Below are 17,604 nucleotides of genomic sequence, written 5' to 3'. Positions count from 1 at the left end.
AGAAATAAATTTTTTAAAAAAATGCTATAGAAATAAAATGTTAATAATATTTTCTGTACAAAAGAATTTAGCAATAAACACAAAATTTTGACAAACTTTGCTATAGAAATAAAATTTTTGCACAATTTTCAATGGAAATTAAATTTTGACACAATTTTCTATGGAGCTATATATATTGCAAAGTTTTAGTTATTACATTTCAGGTTTAAAAAAAAAAAATATTACCAAAGTGCATTTTTGCCAAAACTTTATTTCTATAGAAAATTTTATCAAAATTTTATTTCTATAGAAAATAGTGTCAAAACTTTATAAAAGTAGTAGAAGTAGAAATAGAAAATCTTTTTATAATTGTATTTCTTTAAAAAATGTTGTCAAAGTTTTATTTCTGTAGAAAATATTGTCCAAAATTTATTTCTATAGAAAATGCTGTCAAAATTTTAATTTTTAATTTTATTTCTTTAGAAAATTTTGTGAAATTTTTATTTCTATAAAAAATTTTGTCAAAACTTTATTTCTATAGAAAATTTTGTCAAAATTTTATTTCCATAGAAAATTTTCTCAAAATTTTATTTCCATAGGAAATTTTCTCAAAATTTTACTTCTATAGAAAATTTTGTCAAAATTTTATTTCTATAGAAAATTTTCTAAAAATTTTATTTCAATAGAAAGTTTTCTCAAAATTTTATTTCCATAGAAAATTTTGTCAAAATTTTATTTCTATAGAAAATTTTTTTAAAATTTTATTTCTATAGAAAATTTTGCAAAAATTTTATTTCTATAGAAAATTTTGTAAAAATTTTATTTCTATAGAAAATTTTGTCAAAATTTTATTTTTATAGAAAATTTATGGAGTTCCTTTTTGCAAAATCTGCCAAAACATCAAGAATTCTACCAGTCTACCAAACAATAAAAAATCTACCATTGCTGGTAGAATTCTACTAATTGTGGCAACCGTGATTACGATCCGGAGATTTTGGTGGCCATTGTGCGGTAAAAATGAAACGAGAGAAAACTTCTTTTTAAGCCATTCTTGGTTAAGGCTTACTAAGAGCGATAGGTCGACACATTGGTATCTTTAAGTGTCAATCTTGTCTTGCCGAATTGTCTCAGCCGTAAAAATCTAACGGATTGTGATCAGTTTTTCAGTGGAAATGAGACGAGGAATCTTCCCTTTAAACCATTTTGGGTCCTGGTAGAATATCCATAGTCTTACTGTTCACAGTAAAAAACGTTTTCTTTATTCCAAAGAAACTACACAGAGAATACAGATTGGTTGTGACATATAATGGAGCTAAATCTTTGGTACTCTTCGCATATTAGTATTTATAGATGGTGTCCGAACTGTCTATAGCATGTCTAAAACACAAAATAAATTAAGTAAAGAAATTAGTGTGGAGTTTTATAAACGACATACGAACCTATCCCTGATGGTCACTTTCTTCGGTTTTCATATATAGAGATGGATTTTTTCAGAGCCGCCAATGAAATTATTCCATATTGAGGATGCGCACCGTAGCAGTAAGTACCCTGAAGCTATTTGTTTTTGCCAATATTGCTGTGTATTATTTTCGTTTCACAGCCAATATAGTGTATTAAGGCCAGTTTCGCACGGCGCGAGTTGTTCACGACAATATTTTATAGGCTGTCCACGGATGAGAAACTTCGAAACGAATAAGAAATATTCCGTTTTCAGTTCTAGTTATTTGATATTAAAAAACACACTATACTTCAAGGTTGATGGTAATAATTTTATTGACATTTCAAAAATATATTCAAAGGAATTCGGCTGTGAGTACCAAAAGAAAGTGCTGACTACTGAATGACAGTTACAAAGGTTTTATAAGGTTCGTTGTGCCTATCGAATTCGATCAAATTTTTTCAAAAGAGAGGCATTTAGTTTAGGCAACTAATTGTCTTGTATTACAAACAACAAATGGTAGAAGGAACGAAATAACGATTGTAAATAAAGTAAAATGAATGACACAACTGTGATTTGATTGTAAATGTAGAATTTTCGTTACAATAATCGATTTTCAACCTATCTGTTTTCTGTGTGTATATTTTCCAAATGCAAAATGCTCAAGATAAGTCTATGCCTACAATAGAAGATTTTTTATCATTAATTTAAAGATTCAGTATCTCAGTTAATTTAATTGAAAGAAATTTTGCCGTAATTCAAAGACATACGACTTTAACGTAGAAAAACAAATTTTCAAAATTCATGTTCTAAATTTAACGAAAAAATTTTGTGAAGCAAGGATTGTATACTTTCTTATAATTAAGAATTCATCACTTTAAATTAATTGTGTCCTAAAAAAGTCCTTACCTCAATTCTCCGTTTCTTTGGCTAGGAGTCAATACCAAAATCATTAGTGCTAAGACAAAATCTTTGGAACTGAATTTTTTTGTTTTTTCATTGTAATAATTTGGAATATTGTATATAAATAATTTTTATTTATTTTAGTTTATTTTTTTTTTTGTAACTAGGGTTATATAGGTCATCGATAGAATTTGACCCTGACCCTGTTATGGGTCTTCTATGATTTCGTTGTAACTTTTTTTTGTAATTTTCTCTAATGCGTTTCTACCAATTTTACACAACAATGTTATCTTATTGACATCAAGAAAAAAAAAACAGGATATAACCCTTCCTGTTTTTCGCCATTATACAAATTTTAAATTATTTTCACTTCACAACAAAAGCACATAGGAGACAAAACATAGAAAACATCAGATTTCTAGAAATAAGAAAAAAAGCAAATTAGGAAATTCGCATGGTTTCTTTATCTCTCTCTAATTTAACACTTTAGGGTCTTTACTCCATTTTCCAGCTTTTGTTGGATATCCATTATTTGTTCAACCAAAAACGAGAGAGAGAGAGAGAGAGAGAGCGTGCAAAAGAAACCCAAATGTAGTTAGAGAAATCCTACAAATTTTCAATTGGTCATGGTTGTTTTGGGCCATAAAAGCAAGGACCAAAGACAGACAACCAACCGAACAAAAAACCCTTTTTAACCATTTCATAGATATTAGCTTTATTCAAAGTTGCCAACCAAGCATATACCAAGTAAGGAAAATCGAGAAAACTTTGGTTTTTTTCCTTCAAAAATACACACAGAAAGGCAAGCCATTGTCCACATAACCCACTTATAGAAATCACATAAAAATTGCCGTTTTGCTTTGTTTTCGGCCTCTTAGATCTTATTAAGGGGTGATTTTTATCACGTTTGTCATGATTTCTTTGTTTTGTCCCCCTTGCCACCTTTTTGTCTTTCTACAATAAATACAAATTTCTTATTATTATAGTTGTTCAACTGGGCTCTTTGGTCAGATGGTCTTTTTATGAATTAAATAAAACTAATTTATTTCATATTTTACTCAACGTTTCGTTGGTTCTTTCCAACTTCATCAGGAGTGTTTATTGAAAATCCTAGAGACAGAATTGCACAATTTTTACATTCTTTTATGATGTGTATAATAAGCTCTACTTACAATTAGTTTTACGTTTTTTTATTAATTAATATAAAACTGGACATCACGACACACATTTTAATAATAATTAATAATAATAAGTAAAATTATTGCAGCGAAACCCCTTATACTAATATCACAGAACTGAACACTTTAAAAATTTCTTTTGGAACAATAGAGATAAAGACTGGTGACTGACATTGATGATGATGGCGGTGGCATTGGTGAATGGGACTTTGTTATCATTTCAGGCCTTCACTCCTTGAAGAATGTAATGAAGAAACAAAGCCCCAGAATTTGACAATAAACCAAATGGGCGAATTGTGATAATTTATTCTTTATTTATGGTAGGTTGTAAAATATAAATATATAAGAATAATGCTAATAATAATTTCTTTGTTTATGTTTAAATATTGTTCGACCTTACTATGAGACATTGTACACTGTGAAAAATGAAATAATGTTCAATATTTTGAAATTGACAAAGTGCTACAAATGATGGTAATAAATAAATGGTCAAACCCTAGGGCTTTAGAAATATTAGCAAAAAAATCTATATACGGGGTGGCAGATATGTGTTGCAACCACCTTCAGATTACTATAATTTCAAAGCCACTCGTCTAATTGCTGAGAGATTTATTCCAGTGACAGTTAATTTTATTGTTTACAAAATCATTTTGATCTTTTCAATTTAGAAATAAAATAGACGAGACGTGAAGATCAGATTTAATGGAAAAATCCAAAAGAGAAAATGATCAGGTTTACTTGCTGAATAGGTCAGCGGAATACCCATAGAAAAGGGGTAGCCAAAAACACAACGAAAGTGTTCTTTTTGGATACGGAAGTGGTGCAAACTCGGCTCAGAAGCAATGAAATTTACATTCCGTCATAGGACGGAAGTTTTTAATCCAATTTTTTTAGCTATCTAAATTTTAAATTTAAGAAAAAAATAATTTAAATTAAATTAAATATAAACTAAAATTTTTATTAATTTCACAATAAGATAAAAATTATTGTAACTTAAAAATTTTAATTAAATTAGGAAAAATAATTTAAATAAAATTATATTAAAATAACCTAGGTTAGTATTAGCTATGGTGATGTTTAAATCATTCTTAGAATTTTTGGAAGAAATTTTACTCTTTAGATATTGACCAAATAAAAAAACGACATATATTAAGTAAATGAAATAAAAACAAGTATATACGGCCGTAAGTTCGGCCAGGCCGAAGCTTATGTACCCTCCACCATGAATTGCGTAGAAACATCTTCTAAACACTGCCATCCACAATCGAATTACTTAAGTTGCGGTAACGCTTTCCGATGGCAAGGTATCTTAAAACCTCGTAACACCGTCTTCTAAATTGTATGTAAATCCATACGTGGTATATATTAAATCAAAAAAGATCGATCAAATACGTATATAATTCAGAATGCCAAAATTTTCTATAGACATAAAATTTTGAAAAATTTTTCTATAGAAATAAAATTTTAACAAAATTTTCTATAGAAATACAATTTTCAAAAAAAAATTTATAGAAAATTTTTTATACAAAATAAAATTTTGACAAAATTGTCTACAGAAATCAAATTTTAACAAAATTTTCTATAGAAATAAAATTTTAAATAAATTTTCTATAGAAATAAAATTTTGACAAAATTTTCTATAAAAATAAAATTTTGACAAAATTTTCTATAGAAATAAAATTTTGGGCAATATTTTGTATAGAAAACAATTTTGACAAAATTTTCTATAGCAATAAAATTTTAACAAAATTTTCTATAGAAATAAAATTTTGGGCAACATTTTGATAGAACAAAAATTTTCTATAGAAATAAAATTTTGACAAAATTTTCTATAGAAATAAAATTTTGGTAGATTATTTTTGGCTCGAGTGGCAACCATGATTATGAACCGATATGGACCAATTTTATATATAACTATAGACCGATAAGGACCAATTTTGGTATGGTTGTTAACGGGCATATACTAACACCACCTTCCACATTTGAACCGGATCGGGTGAAATTTGCTCCTCCAAGACGCTCCGGAGGTCAAATCTGGAGAACGGTATATATGAGGGCTATATATTATTATGGAGCGGTGTGGACCAATTTTTGCATGGTTGTTAGAGTCCATATACCAACACCATGTACCAAATTTCAGCCGGATCGGATGAAATTTGCTTCTCTTAGAGGCTCCACAAGCCAAATCTGGGGATCGGTTTATATGGGGCTATATATAATTATGGACCGGTGTGGACCAATTTTTGCATGGTTGTTAGAGACCATATACTAACACCACGTACCAAATTTCAACCGGATCGGATGAATTTTGCTCCTCTAAGAGGCTCCGGAGGTCAAATCTGGGGACCGTCTTATATGGCGGCTATATATAATTATGGACCGATATGGACCAATTTTTGCATGGTTTTTAGAGACCATATGCCAACACCATATACCAAATTTCAGCCGGATCGGATGAAATTTGCTTCTGTTAGAGGCTCCACAAGATAAATCTGAGGGTCCCTTTATATGGGGGCTATACGTAAAAGTCGACCGATATGGCCCATTTGCAATACCATCCGACCTACATCAATAACAACTACTTGTGCCAAGTTTCAAGTCGATAGCTTGTTTCGTTCGGAAGTTAGCGTGATTTCAACAGACGGACGGACGTGCTTAGAGCGACTCCGAATTTCACCACGACCCAGAATATATATACTTTATGGGGTCTTAGAGCAATATATCGATGTGTTACAAACGGAATGACAAAGTTAATATACCCCCATCCTATGGTAGAGGCTCCACAAGGTAAATCTGAGGGTCCATTTATATGGGGGCTATACGTAAAAGTCGACCGATATGGCCCATTTGCAATACCATCCGACCTACATCAATAACAACTACTTGTGCCAAGTTTCAAGTCGATAGCTTGTTTCGTTCGGAAGTTAGCGTGATTTCAAGAGACATACGGACGGACATGCATAGATCGACTCCGAATTTCACCACGACCCAGAATATATATACTTTATGTGGTCTTAGAGCAATATTTCGATGTGTTACAAACGGAATGATATACCCCCATCCTATGGTGGAGGGTATATCAAGTATATAGAGTAGTAAGTTCGGCCGGGTCGAATCTTAAATACCCACCACCATGAATCAAATATAATAGTTTCTTTGGAAAATTTCAGCGGGCTTTGATGACATATATTTTCCCAAGCAGATCAGTTCAAAAAGTACGCTTCCTGAAGATAAATATGAAAAACGCCTTGATTTGAAATTAATTAAGATAAAAAATAATTAATAAAATATAATTAAATTTAAAAAAAATTAATTTAAATTAAATATGTTTTATATTATTAAATATTTTTAAATATAAAAAAAAATCATTAAAGTACATTTAAAATTTCCAAAAAATTTATATTATGTATTATGTGATGAGAATGTTACTTGATTTTTTTATAAATTCTTAGAGAAATTTCTTTCTCTGTTCTATGCAACTTAAACATATTTCGTTTATATTTACGCAATTTATCATCAAAATTTTTATAACTCATTCACTGTGGGTTTTCATAAGGCCAAATTGTTCTCATTTACCAAAGGATATTTCGCCCTTTTTGGCTATGAAATTTAATGGGCTCATATAAACAGTTGAAATTACCGAAAACAAAAAGTTATAGCCTATTTGAAAGTGTTAAATTTATTTTGAGAAAATATTCAGTTGTCGACGTTGGCCAACATTGATGATTACTATGCTGGACCATTTGGCTTGGGGTTTTGAATAATGGCTGTGTCGTATAATGTTTTATGATTTAGGTATTTTATATTTAAGTTGCTAATGCATTATGAAGGGGTTCATGTGTTATTCTGTTTCTTTTTTTTGTGGGAAATATTTCACAGTATATTAATTTTACTTAACAATTTTTGGAGGAGCATGACGTATTTACAGAGGACATAAACAAGCTGGAGACATTTTAATATATATATATATATATATATATATATATATATATATATATATATATATATATATATATATATATATATATATATATATATATATATATATATATATATATATATATATTATATATATATATATATATATATATATATATATATATATATATATATATATATATATATATATATATATATATATATATATATATATATATATATATATAAAATTTAAAATTTCTAAAAAAATTAATTTGAGTTTTCTTGCATTGAAAAAAGCTTGTCTGGTTCCAAAGATTTTGTATTTACACTAATGAGTTTGGTATTAATTCCGAGCCAAAAAAGCGGAGAATTGTAGTAAGTATACATTTAGAACACAATTCTCTTTTAAGTTTATATTTTGCGTCCTTGATTCTAGGAAACAATTTTGAATTTATTCGTTTTTTCTACTGCTTCTTCATAAGCTATCAAAGTTTTTTTAAAAGCTTGTTAACGACAATTTCAATTTTAAATTCAGTGTCGACTTTAAATAGAAATTATACTATGTTTCAAGTAAAACACATCTTTAAAATAAAGTTTTGAAAACCATGTTCTATGTTAGAACGCTGTTTTGCTTTCTAGTCAAGATAAAAAAGTAGACATTTGAAGATGATTTCATTATTTTTGAATTGAGTGATTTTTTTTATTAAAAATCAGAGAAATGCGTTAAACTGTATGCTAAGCAAAATTCGCATTCGTGTTTTAAAAACAAGAAATCTATATTATTTTTTTTTTTTAGTGTGAAATTATCCTAGGATTTGAGATTTCATCTTGTGGGTAGAAGAGCGAAACTTATTTGGCTATTTTAATTATCACAGAGGAACCTCACTTTAAAAATTATAAATCCAATCGATTTATATTAAATATTTTTATAAGTTGTATCCTTCCAAAAAGATATTGACTTGGTGCACCCCAAAAAAAAACAAAAAGCCTACTTAGATCCAACGATTTTGACCCGTAAGGATTTTGGTATTGATTCCAAGTCAAAGACGCGGGCTCTTCAAAACAAAGGCTTGTTAGGGACATATCTGCATACAAAAAATATTTTTCGCCTTCAATCACGAAATTAATTAATCCAATTAATTTTTAATTTAAATGTCTTCAATCACAGTAATGATAGTATCAATTAAAAAATTAATTGAAAGACAATTAAAAAAATGATTGATCCATTTAAAACTAAAAATTTTTGTGATTGATTTTTGTTTCATTTAAAAAAAATTGTTGAATTAATTAAATTTATAATTGAATATTTTTTAAAATTCAATTAAGACTATAATTGGAAAAATGTTCGTGAAAATTTGTCTGTGTACACTGAAAAAAAAAGCATGTCCGGTTCCAACGATTTTGTTTTTACTTTAAAAATTTTGATATTGATTCCGAGCCAAAGAAGCGAAGAATACAAGTAAAGATACTTTTAAGACATAATAAAATGAAAATTTATAAAATTCATGTCCCAAATTTAATTAATTTTTTTTTTTGAACAAAAAATTATAAACTTTCATTTAATTAAAATTTCAATACTTTAAAGAAAATTGTCTTTAATATTGCGAGTCGTAAAACCATGGTCGCAAAATCTTTCATATTAGTTCAAGATTGTTTTCAGTATTTAAAAGAATTTTTAATGGGCCATATTGGACCACTCTTACGAATAGCTTCCATATAAACCGACCTCCAGATTTAGAGTAGCAAATTACGTCCTATCCGGTTGAAATTTGCTAGGTGGTGCTAACAACAACAATTGGTCCATATCGATCCATAATTATATATAGGCCCCATGTAAACCGATCCCCAGATTTGACCTCCGGAGTCTCTTGGAGGAGCAAAACTCATCCAATATTCATCCGATCTGGTTGAAATTTGGTACGTGGTGGTAGTATATGATATTTAACAACCATGCCAAAAGTGGTCCATATCAGTCCATACTCATATATAGCCCCCATATAAATCGATCTCGAGATTTGGCTTTGGAGCCACTTGGAGGAGCAAATTTCATCCGAGTCAGTTGAAATTTGGTACATTGCGCTAGTATATGGCCGTTAACAACCATGCCTAAGTTTAAGTCCAATCGACATCAAATTTGGCACAAGTATGTGTTTTGGCTCAGAAGAGAACCCTATTGATTTTGGAAGAGATCGGTTCAGATTTATATATAGCTCCCATATATATATATTTCTCCCGATATGGACTTATATGGCCCCAGAAGCCAGAGTTTTACCCTAATTTGCTTAAAATTTTGCACAAGAAGAACAATTAGTACTATAGTCAAGTGTGCCAAATTTTATTGAAATCGGTTCAGATTTAGATATAGCTCCCATATATATCTTTCGCCCGATATGGACTAATACGGTCCTAGAAGCCACACGCAGAGAAGGAATATGATCACCTCAAACATGTTTTAAGAGCAAAATGTTATTTTTTACGGTGACCATGTAACATGTTTGTCACTAAAATGTTATTTTCTCGTCAAATATAACCTGCTTGCCGAAAAACAGATACATGATTTCCGATAAAATAACATGGCTGCGAAAACCATGTTACGTGGTCACCACCCAAAAATAACATTTTGCTCTTAAAACATGTTTGAGGTGATCATATTCCTTCTCTGGGTGCAGAGTTTTACCCAAATTTGGTTGAAATTTTGCTCTAGGAGTACAATTAGTAGTGTAGTCAAGTGTGCCAAATTTTATTGAAATCGGTTCAGATTTAGATATAGCTCCCATATATAGCTTTCGGCCGATTTACACTCATATGAGCACAGAGGCCAATTTTTGGTTCGATTTAGTTGAAATTTTGCACAGGGAGTAGATTTAGCATTGTAGATATGCGTGCCAAATTTGGTTGAAATCGGTTCAGATTTAGATATATCTCCCATATATAGCTTTTGCCAGATTTACAGTCATATGACCACAGAGGCCAATTTTTAACTCCGATTTAGTTGAAATTTTGCACAGGAAGTAGAATTAGCATTGTAGCTATGCGTGCCAAATTTGGTTGAAATCGGTTCAGATTTAGATATAGCTTCCATATATATGTTTTTCTGATTTCGACAAAAATGGTCAAAATACCAACACTTTCCTTGTAAAATCGCCACTCCTTAGTTGAAAAGTTGTAAAAATGACTCTAATTTTCCTAAACTTCTAATACATATATATCGAACGATAAATCATAAAAAAAATTTTGCGAAGTTTTCTTAAAATTGCTTCAGATTTAAATGTTTCCCATATTTTTTTACCAAAATTGTGTTCCACCCTAATGCATTAGCCAACTTAAATTTTGAGTCTATAGATTTTGTAGAAGTCTATCAAATTCTGTCCAGATCGAGTGATATTTAAATGTATGTATTTGGGATAAACCTTTATATATAGCCCCCAACACATTTGACCGATGTGATATGGTATCGAAAATTTAGATCTACAAAGTGGTGCAGGGTATAATATAGTCGGCCCGCCCGACTTTAGACTTTACTTATTGTTATTTACTAAAATTGTGTTCCACCCTAATGCATTAGCCGACTTAAATTTTGAGTCTATAGAATTTGTTTTTCATTAAATTTAGTACAAAATTTTTTAAAATAAGTGCCCCTCTGTTAACGTCGTATGTCCTTAAGTTAAGGCAATTTTTCCTTCATGTAAAGGAAAACCATTTTGATTTAAAGAGATAATCTTTAAATTAACTGTGATGTTCAATCTTCGGATAAAGGTGCGAAGTCAGTGATATTACAATAGGCTTAAGTGACCCTGAAATATCGTGCTTGATATTTCGATGTATAATGAAATCGTTATATCTTTACCCATGAGTTGATTGTATTTTTACTTCCAAATAAATTCCCTTTACTGATCAAAGACCATCTTTTAACACTATTTACTCTTTTCATCCCAAAAACAAGAAGTAATGAATAACACATTTTCACCATTTATCAGCAATTCTTCAGTAAATATATTGATTGCCTTTTAATAGCAACAACTTTGGTCCATCAGAAAAACCTTGAGTCAGCAACTTTGTGCATTTTCAATTAGCGAAATAAAATGAAATGAACTTTGTTCATTTATTTCAGTCACTTTATAGTGACTATGATCAAAAGGCATTTTAAAGTTCATCGTCAGTATCGTGGCATATGTCAACAGTATTCCATAAGACCATCGTAAATAAATTCATCTCCATCACATCAATCAAGAATAACAACAGTATCAGCCAGTACCAATGGACATCCGAAAAAGTCCTGTAAAGATTGTTAACTATCCTGTGTATATACGGTGGAAAAATGAGTCTATGGATGCCATAAACACCAATACGAAATATTTGACTTTAACACAATAGGGTGGAATTACGAATGGATTGTAAGGAAGAAATTTAGACTAATATCTGGAAACATTAGTAACAATGTCTTGAGTGGAAAAAATGGCAAAAGGAGGTCCCACAAAAATGAGTCATATTTGTTTCAATAAACTTTTATAATAATTATGAAAAAAAAAATAATTACAATTTCAATAGAAACACCAAAAGAATTTTTAGACTACCCAATATATTTGAAATCGATATATCGATGTGTTGATTATGGCAAGGTAAATTTATTGCATCTCTATTCTATGGTGTAAAATATAAAAGCTGTTAGATTATACAGGTGTAATTTCATATTCTAAAATGCCATTGTCCTTGTATGAATTGTCTACATTCCTCTTTCATACTGACCAACACATACATATTTCGCAACAATTTGTGTCACTCACTTTTTGTTTTCTCAATAATCGCCAAAAGGCGTAAAAGGTAAACGTGTAAAAAAAGGAAATGTTTTTTCGTTTTTTTTTTTTGTTTCGCCTAAACCGACTCTCCGTTATGTACACTCGTCCCAGGGAAATAAATTGCCCACTAACAACCGAAAAAAATCAATTTTTTTGTGAGCAGAAAAAAAAACAAAAAAGTCTGATCCCATAGAGTATATAATATGCACACCTCTATATACAGATATATATTTACAGTCCTCGTACAATGTATTTATGTATATAACCATCTATGGCGGATAAAAATTTGGCTGAAAAAAAAAAAAAACAGAATTGAAAACAAGAAGGACGTATGCAGAGTGAAAACCTTTTTCAAACGTGACATGTTTACCATAATCCAATAAACATTTTTTCCATTGTTGGCGTTCTTTATTTCATGTTTTTTTGTTTTTTGTGATTCAGTTTTGGGAGGATTTTTTTGTTGTCCTGTATGTTGAACGTCAAATGACACCTCTGTGGAGGAAGTATAAACATTTTTGTTGTGAATTGCAGGTATCTGTCGAACACCTATTTGTTATACCCTAAACCACCACTATGGTCAAGGTGTAATAACTTCGATCTGCAAAAAAATGTGCTTACCAGAAATATTGATTTTTGACCCCATAAAATATATACCGATCGACTCAGAATCACCTCCTGAGTAGATCTAGCTTTTGGTGTCCGTCCGTCCATGTATTTTTTGTTCGCAATTATTAACCGTATTTGATGAAATTTGATATGTGGCGTTTTTTTGGTACAGGGGCAAACGCTATTAAATTTGGATGGAAAATCGGATCAAATTTAGATATATCTCCCATATATATGTATCGCCGATTTCGATAAATGGGGTCAGGTTTCGTTCATTTACTAACCATCGGTGTCAAATTTGCCACAAAGTAATCCAATTGACCACCCTTTAAGTGTGCCAAATTTCATCGAAATCTGTTCAGATTGGGATATAGATCCCATATATACAGTGACTCAAACATCTAACCGGACGCTACCAACGCTTGAAATTTTGCACCAGGAGAACAATAAGTACTATAGTTAGGTGTGCCAAATTTGAGAAATTTACCCCTTTTAACTTTATTTCTGACGATAATAACCTTATTTAGTACCCGATCTTACTTTTATTGAGCTCAAGGTAACCATCTGTGGTATTAACCAAATCTGGAAAATATCATCCAAATCGGTTCAGATTTAGATATAGCTCCCATATATATGCATCGATTAATTTTCGTAAATTTGGCCATAATACTCTTATTTATTAACCTCACGATTTGCTTGAAAGTTAGCAGAAACATAGCACTTGGTCGTGTAGTCAAGTGTGCAAAATTTGATTGAAATCGGTTCAGATTTAGATATAGCTCCCATATATATATTTCGCCCGATATGGACTTATATGGCCCCAGAAGCCAGCGTTTTACCCTAATTTGCTTGAAATTTTGCACCAGGAGAACAATAAGTACTGCAGTCAGGTGTGCCAAATTTGGTTGAAATCGGTTCAGATTGAGATATAGCTTTCATATATATCTTTCGCCCGATATAGACTTATATGGCCCCAGAAGCCAGAGTATTAGCCCAATTTGGTTGAAATTTTGCACAGGGAGTAGAATTAGCATTGTAGCTATGCGTGCCAAATTTTGTTGAAATCGGTTCAGATTTAGATATAGCTCCCATATATAGCTTTCGCCCGATTTACACTCATATGACCACAGAGGTTAAATTGTAGCCCGATTTACGTGAAATTTTGCACAGGGAGTAAAATTAAAATACTAAGTATGCATGACAAATTTGGTTGAAATCGGTTCAGATTTCTATATAGCTTCCATATATATGTTTTTCCGATTCGGGCAAAAATGGCCAAAATACCCAAATTTTTCTTATAAAATCGCCACTGCTAAGTCGAAAACTTGTAAAAGTGACTCAAATTTTCCTTTATTTCTAAAACGTATCTATCGGCCGATAAATCATAAATACACTTTTGCGAAGTTGCCTCAAAATTGGCTTAGATTAAAATGTTTCCCATATTGTTTTACTAATCAGGGCATTAGCCGACTTAAATTTTAAGTTTATAGATTATAAAGTTTGTTCAGATGGATTCAGATTTAAATGTATGTATTTGGGACAAAAACGTTTATATATAGTACCCAACACATTTGACGGATTAGATATAGTATCGAAAATGTGGATTTACAAAGTGGTATAGGGTATAATATAGTCGGCCCCGCCCGACGTTAGACTTTCCTTACTTGTTTAATAATGGACTCAATATTAGTGGCATACTAACTCTGTAGGTTCAGAATCAACTATAGCTCCTAATATCAGACATTTCTGTTCTCTTCATTGTGATAAAACTCCCATAACCATGTACCCTTTAATGTTCTTAAATATGGAAATGCGGTTTTTCCCCAAACCTATACCATTGATACCCCACAAACAATGTTTACTAAATCAGAAGGGGTGGTTTAGGGTATAACATAGTCGGCCTTACTGTTTTTTTTTTTTTTTTTTTTTTTTTTGAGAATAAAACTATGAGAGAGAGGTGAAATGTTTAAAGTGATTAAAGTGATGAACTTTGATGAAGAGATCTGGAATCGTCGGGATTGAGTATCTCTTGAAAAATGATGTAGATGAAATCATATGGCGGAAAGGTAAAGATTGGATCAATAACCTCCCAAAAGGAAAAATTTATTTTGATGCAATTTTTATCATACCTGCCAGTACATACTCACAGAAAAAATCGTGAACGGATGGTAACAAAATGAAACGGAAACGTTCACGAAAGATCAAAAATCAAAATGTTGAAGTTTGCAACATGTTGAAGGGCATTAAAAGTCTTTAAAAATTCTCTAGACGTTGTTATGGAAACTTCGTCGGTGGGGCAATGTGCTAAGGTCACTGTCAATGCCAGTAATCCATATTCAAGTCACGGTAGCGGAAGCAAATTTAGATGTATGTATAAATAGATTTTATTTTCGATTGATTTCATAACGATTTCAGTTCACGAACGCTAGTTACTGATTTGACAACGCATGATGTCATTTTATCGTTGTCAGATTAACATCGTCTCTCTCCGTCTACCCATATATGTGTTGATTCATTGCCATGAACGGATCGTTTTGAAATTTTCGATCAATATAAAGTATATGAATTCATGACAAGAAAAAATAGTATGTTGATCAATCTATGTCCGTCTGTTTGTATTTTGCAATCACCTTAAGCCTTCAATGATGGAGTATCGGGAGCCACCGTGGTGCAATGGTTAGCTCAATTTCGACCCAACTACAAAAAGTTTTTCAGTGGTAAATTGTCCCCTCCCATTAATGCTGGTAAAATTTTCGAGTGTTACAAAGCCTCTCTTAGAAGATTCACAGTAGTGTCAAACGTCGTGTGGACTCCGCTATAAAAATGAGGTCTCTTTGCATTGAGCTAAATATAGGATCGGATGGCACTTATTGATAACCAATTTTATTATTTTTTATTATTCAAAAATGTCGGAAATAAGATCACATTACAAAATCAGTTTAGATTTGTTTGAACTTGCTATCTTTGGCACGAATTATGGACTTTAACTGTCTGACAAAGGTATGTCACTTTGCACGAAAGTGGCTCTGTGGTATTTTGGTCCCTTTTCGGTCAAGCGTCGTCTTCAGATGATCGAATCTTTGGTTTTTTTTTAGTGCCAACTTTATTATCTAAAATGCCTCAGAGGCAAAAGTCCAAAGGATTGAAATCCTGATATTTTGGTGACCACTGTGCGATGAAATGAAGCGAGAAACTTCCTTTTTAAATCATTCGTGATTGACGCGTACTGAGTGCAATGGTGCAGAGTCCTGTTGGAATGTCTGCGGTCTTCGGCCGAAATGTTTCCCTGGCCCGACATTCAATTCTGTGTTTAGGAAAATTTTCCGATAATATTCAGCATTTATTTTGACTGCACATTCGATGAATACGAGCGGGTGCGATCGTCGGCCGGTACGGCGGCTCACATTATTATCATCGGCGACACCTTCGGTGGACAATCGAAGGTGTAAATTTGTGGCTGATCTCTTTGGCAAGTAAACCGTTTTTTTTTGTGCTCAAACTATTCAATTTTTTACTTCTCATGGGAGAATACGAAATTCGATAACTGACCACTTTCGTGCAAGCAAAGCAACTTTCTGGATCTTTTGAATCGAACTTTCGTAAGTTTCTAGACACTGCATTTTTTTTTTTTGAAAATCTAAAGGTCCTTAAGAGCATATAACAAATTTTGCCTCTTTGTACAGCACTCATATACACATATATAAATATAAAAAGAAAACGCACTTATCATCAAAATTGCCTAAACCAGACGTAAATCCCCCGATTTCGTACACATTCGACCAATGGGAATAGAAATTTACACAATTTAAATTTCAAATCATCGAATATTCTTTCATACATATTTGATGTAGTCTCAGTTGTAGAAACTTTATTTATAACTTCGGACACGATATCCCAGGATCGTCCTTCTGGATGGAAGTTCTATACATCACTAGCTTCCTTTTAAAACCGGGTTATTTCACGTACTTAAGATTCGGTCCTGCCCCACATACAGCCGTATAAACTTGTTTTGAATTCTATTTGATTTTAATTTTTGTATTTAGTTGCCTTTACCCATAACTCATTGTCCCCATCCTCGTAACATAACATAGAGAATGATTTCTGATGGTCGCAAGGATGATATCCTTCTTGTTTTATAATTTTTATTGGTGTTGGTGAAGTTCCAGTTGCTTTCTCATTTCGTTTTGGGCCCTTGTTTCATACTTTATTGGTTTTCACTTTGTAACAATTTAAACCTAAAGCTAAGTGAAACAATCTGACACAAATCGAGATGGACAGGAAACAGGAAGTCCCCAAGGCAGAAAGGTTTTTGTTTTGTTGTTGTTGTTGTTTTTTTTTATATGGACTGAAGGAACATATTTTGTAAATTTCTCTATCTTCTTCCATGTTCTTCGTCTTTGGGTAAAACAAAAACAAAACAAAAAATTAATCCAAATAAAAGTGTATATTTTATGACAAAAATGTGTCAAAACATATGTGTCTGAAGACTATCTCAAGGAACTATGTGTGAATGTGTGGTTACACTCAAGAAAAACACTACTGCAATTTAAAATTACTAAAGGTTCTCTTTTACGTATATCCCCCATATGAACGGACCCCCAGATTTGGCTGGCTGAAATTTGGTACATGGAGTTGGTATATGGTCTCTAATAACCATGCAAAAATTGGTCCAATCGGTCTAGATTTGGCTTGCGTAGCCTGTAAGAGAAGCAAATTTCATCCTATCCAACTGAAATTTGGTACATGCTGTTGGTCTATGGTCTCTAACAACCATACAAAAATT

The 17,604-nt window shown here is 31.5% G+C and overlaps 1 protein-coding gene and 1 long non-coding RNA gene across 2 annotated transcripts in view; both read right to left on the bottom strand.

Annotated features, from left to right (window-relative positions):
• The window catches only part of side-III (sidestep III), a 710,109-nt gene that overhangs the window by 192,430 nt on the left and 500,075 nt on the right, over window positions 1-17,604 (bottom strand). The gene's annotated exons all lie outside the window — the stretch shown is intronic.
• On the bottom strand, window positions 3,362-3,621 carry LOC142242890 (uncharacterized). Its single transcript, XR_012724232.1, has 2 exons — window positions 3,493-3,621; window positions 3,362-3,430 (listed from the first exon to the last, which is right to left on the bottom strand). It is a non-coding gene; the product is annotated as an uncharacterized LOC142242890 (long non-coding RNA).

The sequence above is a fragment of the Haematobia irritans genome, chromosome 1, assembly GCF_050003625.1.
Source record: "Haematobia irritans isolate KBUSLIRL chromosome 1, ASM5000362v1, whole genome shotgun sequence".
NCBI lineage: Eukaryota > Metazoa > Arthropoda > Insecta > Diptera > Muscidae > Haematobia > Haematobia irritans.
The sequence above is the reverse complement of the archived record's forward strand: the minus strand, read 5'-3'. Positions and strand labels throughout refer to the sequence as shown.